Genomic DNA, 8,451 nt, shown 5'->3' with positions numbered 1-8,451 from the left:
CACAATCTTCTCCCTCACTTCCCATCAATCCATCTCTCTGCAGTCAATAGCAGCCCTTGCCCTGGAATTGCTCCACAGTCCATAAACTCCAGCTCCCAGCCGCTGCCCTTTCCAGAAGACCCGCGTCCCTGTCTGGGGTATGTATGGCTGCGGCAAGGACTGTGTGATTCTCACTCCATTTAGGCAGCCACAGATCAGCTGTTTCACTCTCGGCCTTAAATGTTTCCCCTCTGACTCAGACAGTTGCCCCCATGTGGGGATGGGACCCCTGTTTCAGTTCCCCCAACTGCTTAGGGCAGGGCCAGTGCTTCTAACACACCTGTTTTTGCCCTGAGTTCCTTCATCCTACTGAGTTTTGCGTGGTTCTATCTGTTCTTTTCGGCTGGTCGGGTCCTGCTGTCCGCTCTCAGCTGGTGCTCTGCATGCACTTCTGTGTCTGAAGGAGTGTTCCTGATGAATCCGTGGAGACAGATGTACTCCACCTCCACCTACTCCTCCGCCATCTTGTTCTCTTCTGATCTTTTTGATGTATCGGAAGTTTTGATATTTTGTTTCTTCGATCATAAAAAGGATTGGCCATTTTTGCCATGTCCTTTTCTGGATTTGTTATCAAGATTATCTTAGACTCAGAAAATAAGCACTCTTTTTCTGTTCTCTGGAAAAGTTTATAGAGATAGCTGTGCATGTTACTTCCTATTATTTTAATGCCTGTAGAATCTATTTCAGTGTCTCTTTTAGATAGAAATGTTAATAATTTATACTTTAATTTTTCTTGACCAGTTTTGCTAAGGATATCAGTTACATTAGTCTTTGTCTTAAATCACTGTGTGCTATAGTGAAATACCACAGACTGGGTGGCTGAGAAACAAGAGAAACCTTTCTCATAGTTCTTGATGCTGGGAGGTCCAAGGTCAAGGTGCCAGCATATTCGGTTTATGGGAGTTTGCTCATTCATATGGCTGTCTTTTCACTGTGTCCTCATGTGGTGTAAGGGATAAGCAAGATCTTGGTGTTTAATTTAGTCTTTTCTTTCTAGCATCTTGAGACAGTGATGTTACATCATTGATTTTTAGTCTGACTTCTGTTTAACCCCCTCCCTTTTTTCAGGCTTTTAAGATTATTGATTCCCTTTTAAAATTGCATTAGCAATATCCCACAAATTTTAATACATTATATCTTTTTTACTCTCTAGTTCAATATATTCTAATTTTCATTTTGAGTTCTTCTTTGATCCTTGAGATGGAAAGATGAGTGGTGCTTAATTGTGAAATGTTTGGAGATTTTTCTGGTTCTTTTTAAGAGTTTTGATTTCTGTCTTAATTTAACTGTGGTCAGACAATCTATCCTGTATGACTTTAGTTCCCTAAGGCTTGGATGATAGTCTGTTATGTAACATTCTATGAACATTTGAAGAGAATGTGTACTTTGCAGTTTGAGACTTGAGTGCTTCATGTATGTCAAATGGATCAAGTATTAAGAACTACTCTGCTCTATTGACTTTATGTTTGCTTTTTCTATTGGTTACTGAGAATATGTATTTAAAATCTCCTATTGTGACTGTGGATATGCCTATTTCTCATCTTAGTTCTTTTATTATTATTATTTTTGCTTTATGTATTTTGAAACTCTGTTGTCAGGCACACATATATTTAAATTTTTTATACCTCAATAAAGTTGTCCCTTATTTCTATATAATGTCATTGCTTGATTTCTCATATTATTCCTAGTTCTAAAATCTACCTTGTTGAATATAAATATGGTTACTTCATCTTCCTCATGAACAAGGTATGCAAAGTACATCTTTTTGCATCCTTTTCATTTTTAATATATCTGTGTATCTGAATTTAAAATTAGTCTCTTGTAAATACCATAGATAGATCTTGATTTTTATTAATGAAATCTAACATTCTTGATTCATTGGAAACACAGATTTGGGGGACATGCCCTGGACCTACTGCACTACAAGCTTCACATAATTCTGGTTTACGTTAAAGATTGAGAAACACATCTCTAGCTTTAACAATATACATGTAATAAATTAAAATGTTGATTTTCAAATGTGAAACCTAATTTATAGCTTATCACATCTAAACCAAATATATATCCTATCACAGTCAGCCTTTGAATAATATTATATAATGTAAGAGTCTTAGAGCAGTGTGATCTGTTACTGCTGTTACTGCCCGGGGTCTCCCACACTTTAACCTGGACAGACTTCTCTCAACCATTTTTAAATATGAGAAGTATTTGAATGTATAGCCTTTCCCCCATGTGTTAAACAGCACAGGTATATTTAGGTATTTCCCAGCTACACATGGCTGCTCTATTTGATGGCATGTTCATCCTTCTGTACATGCTCAGTAACCTGAATGATTCAGGCTTATCTCATCTCCTTCCTAATTATGGGGGAGGATTATCATGATTTGACAGAAATATCTGATTGGATGGGTCTTGTCTCTAACAGCTGCCAAAAGTGTCACATTCAACCTCATGCTTCGAAGATGAATTTTGAGAATGCAGTCATTCAGTTGCATTCACAGCATGGCTTGGGCCATGATTTGGGAATGATTGTTAATATAAATCCACGTTGGAAATAGATGCAAGTACAAATTACAGGATTTCAGGCTGCAGTTTGGTTTTGAGGGATTTTTTAAATTGTTATAAATAATAAAGGATATTTAAGATGCATATTCAACTGGATATAATTAAAATCCCCAAGGTTGTGGTTTTTAAAAGCTGAGATTCTGAGGTGACTAGCATACTTAAAGGATGTGCTTCCTTCTGTTTTCTCTTTCCCACTTCTGCTTATCTTCCCACCACCTTCATCCTGCCCATCTCACAATCAATTCCTCAATCCTTAGACTTTGATATCAAACACAGTCCTGGGTGGTTGGGAGAAGGGACTCATGAGTGAATTGATAGAATCAAACATGGTAAGAAGCTGACACAGTGCCGACAAGGGCACCCAACCCTGAGCCGCAGGGTAGGGTCAAGTCTGCCCTTCATGGGATCTACATGTCCCGATGGTGATGCCAGAACCATCCTCTGGACACCAACACCTCATTAAATCTCACAGAGACAGAGTTTTGTGTGAAGTAGAAAAGAGTAGCTTTATTGCTTTGCCAGGCAAAGGGGGCCATCAAGCTGATGCCCTCAAAACTGTGTGTCCAGACCTGGAGGGGATAGTGAGAAGTTTTATAGTAATGGTTCAAAATGCGGTGTGATCAGCTTGTGGACATTTTTATGATTAGTTGGTGATGAGTTAAGTGGGAATCAGAATCATCAACATTCTGGTTCTAACTGGCTGGGGGGTCTGCATGCTTGTGGGCAGCATACAATTAAATTTCCCCATCTGGTGGGGGTTTCAGCCTCTGCAAAACAGCTCAAAGATATTGTTATGTGTATCCCTTGATAGGGAACCAGGACTCTGCTCCAAAATGCCATTTGACCGTTGCTCCCTTGTCTCTGTATCCCTTCCCTTCCTAGACTAGCAACAGTTTGAACCTGCCCATTTTTCTTTGTGTGTGTGTGTTTGGCCACACCACATGACAGGTGGGATCTTAGTTCCCTGACCAGGGATAGAACCTATGCCCTTTGCATTGGAAAGTGGAGCCTTAACCACTGGGCCACCGAGGAAGTCCCAAGGAAGTCATAGGGGTTGAATGAAGCCTATTCCTGTAATCAAGAAATGGGATACACGGAAAGGCTTTTGTGCCAGGAGCCCCCAAAAGCCTTGCTTGGTTTCAATGGGACACATTTTGCCTACTTGTGCCAGCACTCCACGACTTCAAAATGTTTGCAACTTGCAATAGCCATCTTGGGGGTCAGTGATTTAAATAAAGCCAAGGATAACAGAAATTAGCATATTCAGTCTCTTTCACTTTCATTTCTCCCCCTCCAATGTGCAAAGAAAAAAGTTTATCCTGTGATTCTAGCAATGTCCCTCAATGTTCGCTTTGTCTCTTAAATGTCACTATGCTTTTTTCTCTCCACACTGCAAACATCCACTTACTCTTTCCATGGTCTCCTAAAATCAGGATCAGATAGTAGGAATAGCCCAGGTCAACTAATTCTTACTCGTGTGTAAATGACTGATAAGAGTTAGTCACTCTTAAGGTATTCTTACAGGTGTATGGAATCCTTAAGACATATAATAAAAGCATGTCTCCTATGTAAGTGGTGAATCAAAGATTTGGAGAGTCTTTCCAGAGGAGAGGAAAGAGGCTCCAGGAGAATATAAATGTGCTGAGGTCTCAAATCCCTGCACAGGTATCACAGGACCCCAGAGGTCTAAAGGTGGTAAAGTTGATTTGACAAAATCCCAAGTCTAGAACCATTGGCATCAAAATGATGTTTAGTGGGTTGGGGTGGGAGAAGTTCATGGCCCAAGGTTGGGGTCTGTGAAATGTAGGGAGAACCTGTTCAAGGAACGATGAGGGATAGTTCATCCCTGGGGAGGGAGTGAGTTAAGTCCTGCCTGAAGAAAACTCAGACTAAGCCCTGGTTTCAGCTAGTTTGTTATTCTATGCACCTATCACTTTATATCACTCTTTGTTGTTTCTAACAACACAGTGCAAGTGATTGTTTGATTACAAATAAGATCAGTAATTTTGCTACCATCTTTTTTTTTATTAGGGTGATAACTTGATTTAAAAACAAAAAAGCAAAACACATTGCATCTAAGAGTCCCCATAAGCAGCTTTCTTCTAAATGTTGGGATTTAATTGAACTTCCCTTTCCAAGACATGTTATCTTGATTTTTTTCCTCTCATTTTAAAAGAAATGGTTAGCCACCCCATTTTAGAAGGTATAAAAGGAAAAAAAATGAGTATGAGGGGCTGAAAATGAGTTTGTTTCCCATAGGTGGTACGTGTCACTGGGAATGAGAAAGAGAAAGAGAAAGAAAGCTTACCATCAAGTTTGTACTTTTTAAAATACAAAATATGCAAAAATCCGTAACAATATTTTAGCAATCAGAATCCAACATCACATTAAAAAGATCATACACCATGACGAAGTGGGCTTTATCCCAGGGATGCAAGGATTCTTCAATATCCACAAATCAATCAATGTAATACATGATATTAACAAATTGAAAAATAAAAGCCATATGATTATCTCAGTAGATGCAGAGAAAGCCTTTGACAAAATTCAACATCCATTTATGATAAAAACTCTCCAAAAAGCAGCAATAGAAGGAACATACGCAACATAATAAAAGCTATATATGACAAACCCACAGCAAACATCATCCTCAATAGTGAAAAATTAAAAGCATTTCCCCTAAAGTCAGGAACAAGACAAGGGTGCCCACTTTCACCACTACTATTCAACATAGTTTTGGAAGTTTTGGCCATGGCAATCAGAGAAGAAAAAGAAATTAAAGGAATCCAAACTGGAAAAGAAGAAGTAAAACTCACTGTTTGCAGATGACATAATCCTCTACATAGAAAACCCTAAAGACTCCACCAGAAAATTACTAGAGCTAATCAATGTATATAATAAAGTTACAGGATATAAAATCAACACACAGAAATCCCTTGCATTCCTATACACTAATAATGAGAAAATAGAAAGTGAAATTAAGGAAACAATTCCATTCACCATTGCAACGAAAAAAAATAAAATACTTAGAAATATATCTACCCAAAGAAAGAGGAGGCCTATATATAAAAAAGTATAAAACACTGGTGAAAGAAATCAAAGAGGACACTAATAGATGGAGAAATACACCATGTTCATGGATTGGAAGAGTCAATATAGTGAAAATGAGTATACTACCGAAAGCAATCTATAGAGTCAATGCAATCCCTATCAAGCTACCAGCGGTATTTTTCACAGAGCTAGAACAAGCAAGTTCACAATTTGTATGGAAATAGAAAAAACCTCGAATAGACAAAGCAATCTTGAGAAAGAAGAATGGAACTGGAGGAATCAACCTGCCTGACTTCAGGCTCTACTACAAAGCCACAGTCATCAAGACAGTATGAAACTGGCAGAAAGACAGAAATATAGATCAATGGAACAAAATAGAAAGCCCAGAGATAAGTCCACGCACCTATGGACACCTTATCTTTGACAAAGGAGGCAAGAATATACAATGGAGTAAAGACAATCTCTTTAACAAGTGGTGCTGGGAAAACTGGTCAGTTCAGTTCAGTTCAGTTGCTCAGTCGTGTCTGACTCTTTGCAAACACATGAATCGCAGCACACCAGGCCTCCCTGTCCATCACCAACTCCCGGAGTTCACTCAGACTCATGTCCATCGAGTCCATGATGCCATCCAGCCATCTCATCCACGGTCATCCCCTTCTCCTCCTGCGCCCAATCCCTCCCATTGGAAAAGCATCAGAGTCTTTTGCAATGAGTCAACACTTCGCATGAGGTGGCCAAAGTACTGGAGCTTCAGCTTTAGCATCAGTCCTTCCAAAGAAATCCCAGGGCTGATCTCCTTCAGAATGGACTGGTTGGATCTCCTTGCAGTCCAAGGGACTCTCAAAAGTCTTCTCCAACACCACAGTTCAAAAGCATCAATTCTTTGGCACTCAGCCTTCTTCACAGTCCAACTGTCACATCCATACATGACCACAGGAAAAACCATAGCCTTGACTAGATGGACTTTAGTTGGCAAAGTAATGTCTCTGCTTTTGAATATACTATCTAGGTTGGTCATAACTTTTCTTCCAAGGAGTAAGTGTCTTTTAATTTCATGGCTGCAGTCACCATCTGCAGTGATTTTGGAGCCCCCCAAAGATAAAAAGTCTGACACTGTTCCACTGTTTCCCCATCTATTTCCCATGAAGTGATGGGACCAGATGCCATGATCTTAGCTTTCTGAATGTTGAGCTTTAAGCCGACTTTTTCACTCTCCTCTTTCACTTTCATCAAGAGGCTTTTGAGTTCCTCTTCACTTTCTGCCATAAGGGTGGTGTCATCTGCATATCTGAGGTTATTGATATTTTTCCTGGGAATCTTGATTCCACTTTGTGTTTCTTCCAGTCCAGCGTTTCTCATGATGTAAAAGAATGAAACTAGATCACTTTCTAACACTATACACAAAAATAAACTCAAAATGGATTAAAGATCTAAACATAAGACCAGAAACTATAAAACTCCTAGAGGAGAACAAAGGCAAAACACTCTCCGACATAAATCACAGCAGAAGCCTCTATGACCCACCTCCCAGAATACTGGAAATAAAAGCTAAAATAAACAAATGGGACCTAATTAAACTTAAAAGCTTCTTCACAACAAAGGAAACTATAAGCAAGGTGAAAAGACAGCCTTCTGAATGGGAGAAAATAATAGCAAATGAAACAACTGACAAACAACTAATCTCAAAAATATACAAGCAACTCCTGCAGATCAATTCCAGAAAAATAAATGACCCAATCAAAAAATGTGCCAAAGAACTAAACAGACATTTCTCCAAAGAAGACATACAGATGGCTAACATACACATGAAAAGATGCTCAACATCACTCATTATCAGAAAAATGCAAATCAAAACCACAATGAGGTACCATTTCATGCCAGTCGGGATGGCTGCGATCCATAAGTCTACAAGCAATAAATGCTGGAGAGGGTGTGGAGAAAAGGGAACCCTCTTGCACTGTTGGTGGGAATGCAAACTAGTCCAGCCACTATGGAGAACAGTGTGGAGATTCCTTAAAAAACTGGAAATAGAACTGCCTTGTGACACAGCAATACCACTACTGGGCATACACACCGAGGAAACCAGAATTGAAAGAGACACGTGTACCCCAACGTTCATCACAGCACTGTTTATAATAGCCAGGACATGGAAGCAACCTAGATGTCCATCAGCAGATGAATGGATATGAAAGCTGTGGTACATATACAGAATGGAGTATTACTCAGCCATTAAAAAGAAAGCATTTGAATCAGTTCTAATGAGGTGGATGAAACTGGAGCCAATTATACAGAGTGAAGTAAGCCAGGAAGAAAAACACCAATACGGTATAATAACGCATATATATGGAATTTAGAAAGATGGTAACGATAACCCTGTATGCGAGACAGCAAAAGAGACACAGATGTATAGAACTGTCTTTTGGACTCTGTGGGAGAGGGAGAGGGTGGGATGATTTGGGGGAATGGCATGGAAACATGTATAATATCATATAAGAAACTAATTGCCAGTCCAGGTTCGATGCAGGATACAGGATTCTTGGAGCTGTTGCACTGGGATGACCCTGAGGGATGGTACGGGGAGGGAGTTGGGAGGGGGGGTTAAGGATGGGGAACATGTGTACACCCGTGTCAGATTCATATTGATGTATGGCAAAACCAATACAATATTGTAAAGTAATTAGCCTCCAATTAAAATAAATAAATTTAAATTAAAAAAAATACAAAATAGTTGTTTTAGAGGATAAGGAAGATTTAATTAAAAAAAAAAAAAAAACCACCACTCTGAAGAGCCTCCAG

Source organism: Budorcas taxicolor, chromosome 4 (assembly GCF_023091745.1).
Source record: "Budorcas taxicolor isolate Tak-1 chromosome 4, Takin1.1, whole genome shotgun sequence".
NCBI classification, from domain to species: Eukaryota; Metazoa; Chordata; class Mammalia; order Artiodactyla; family Bovidae; genus Budorcas; species Budorcas taxicolor.
The sequence above is the reverse complement of the archived record's forward strand: the minus strand, read 5'-3'. Positions refer to the sequence as shown.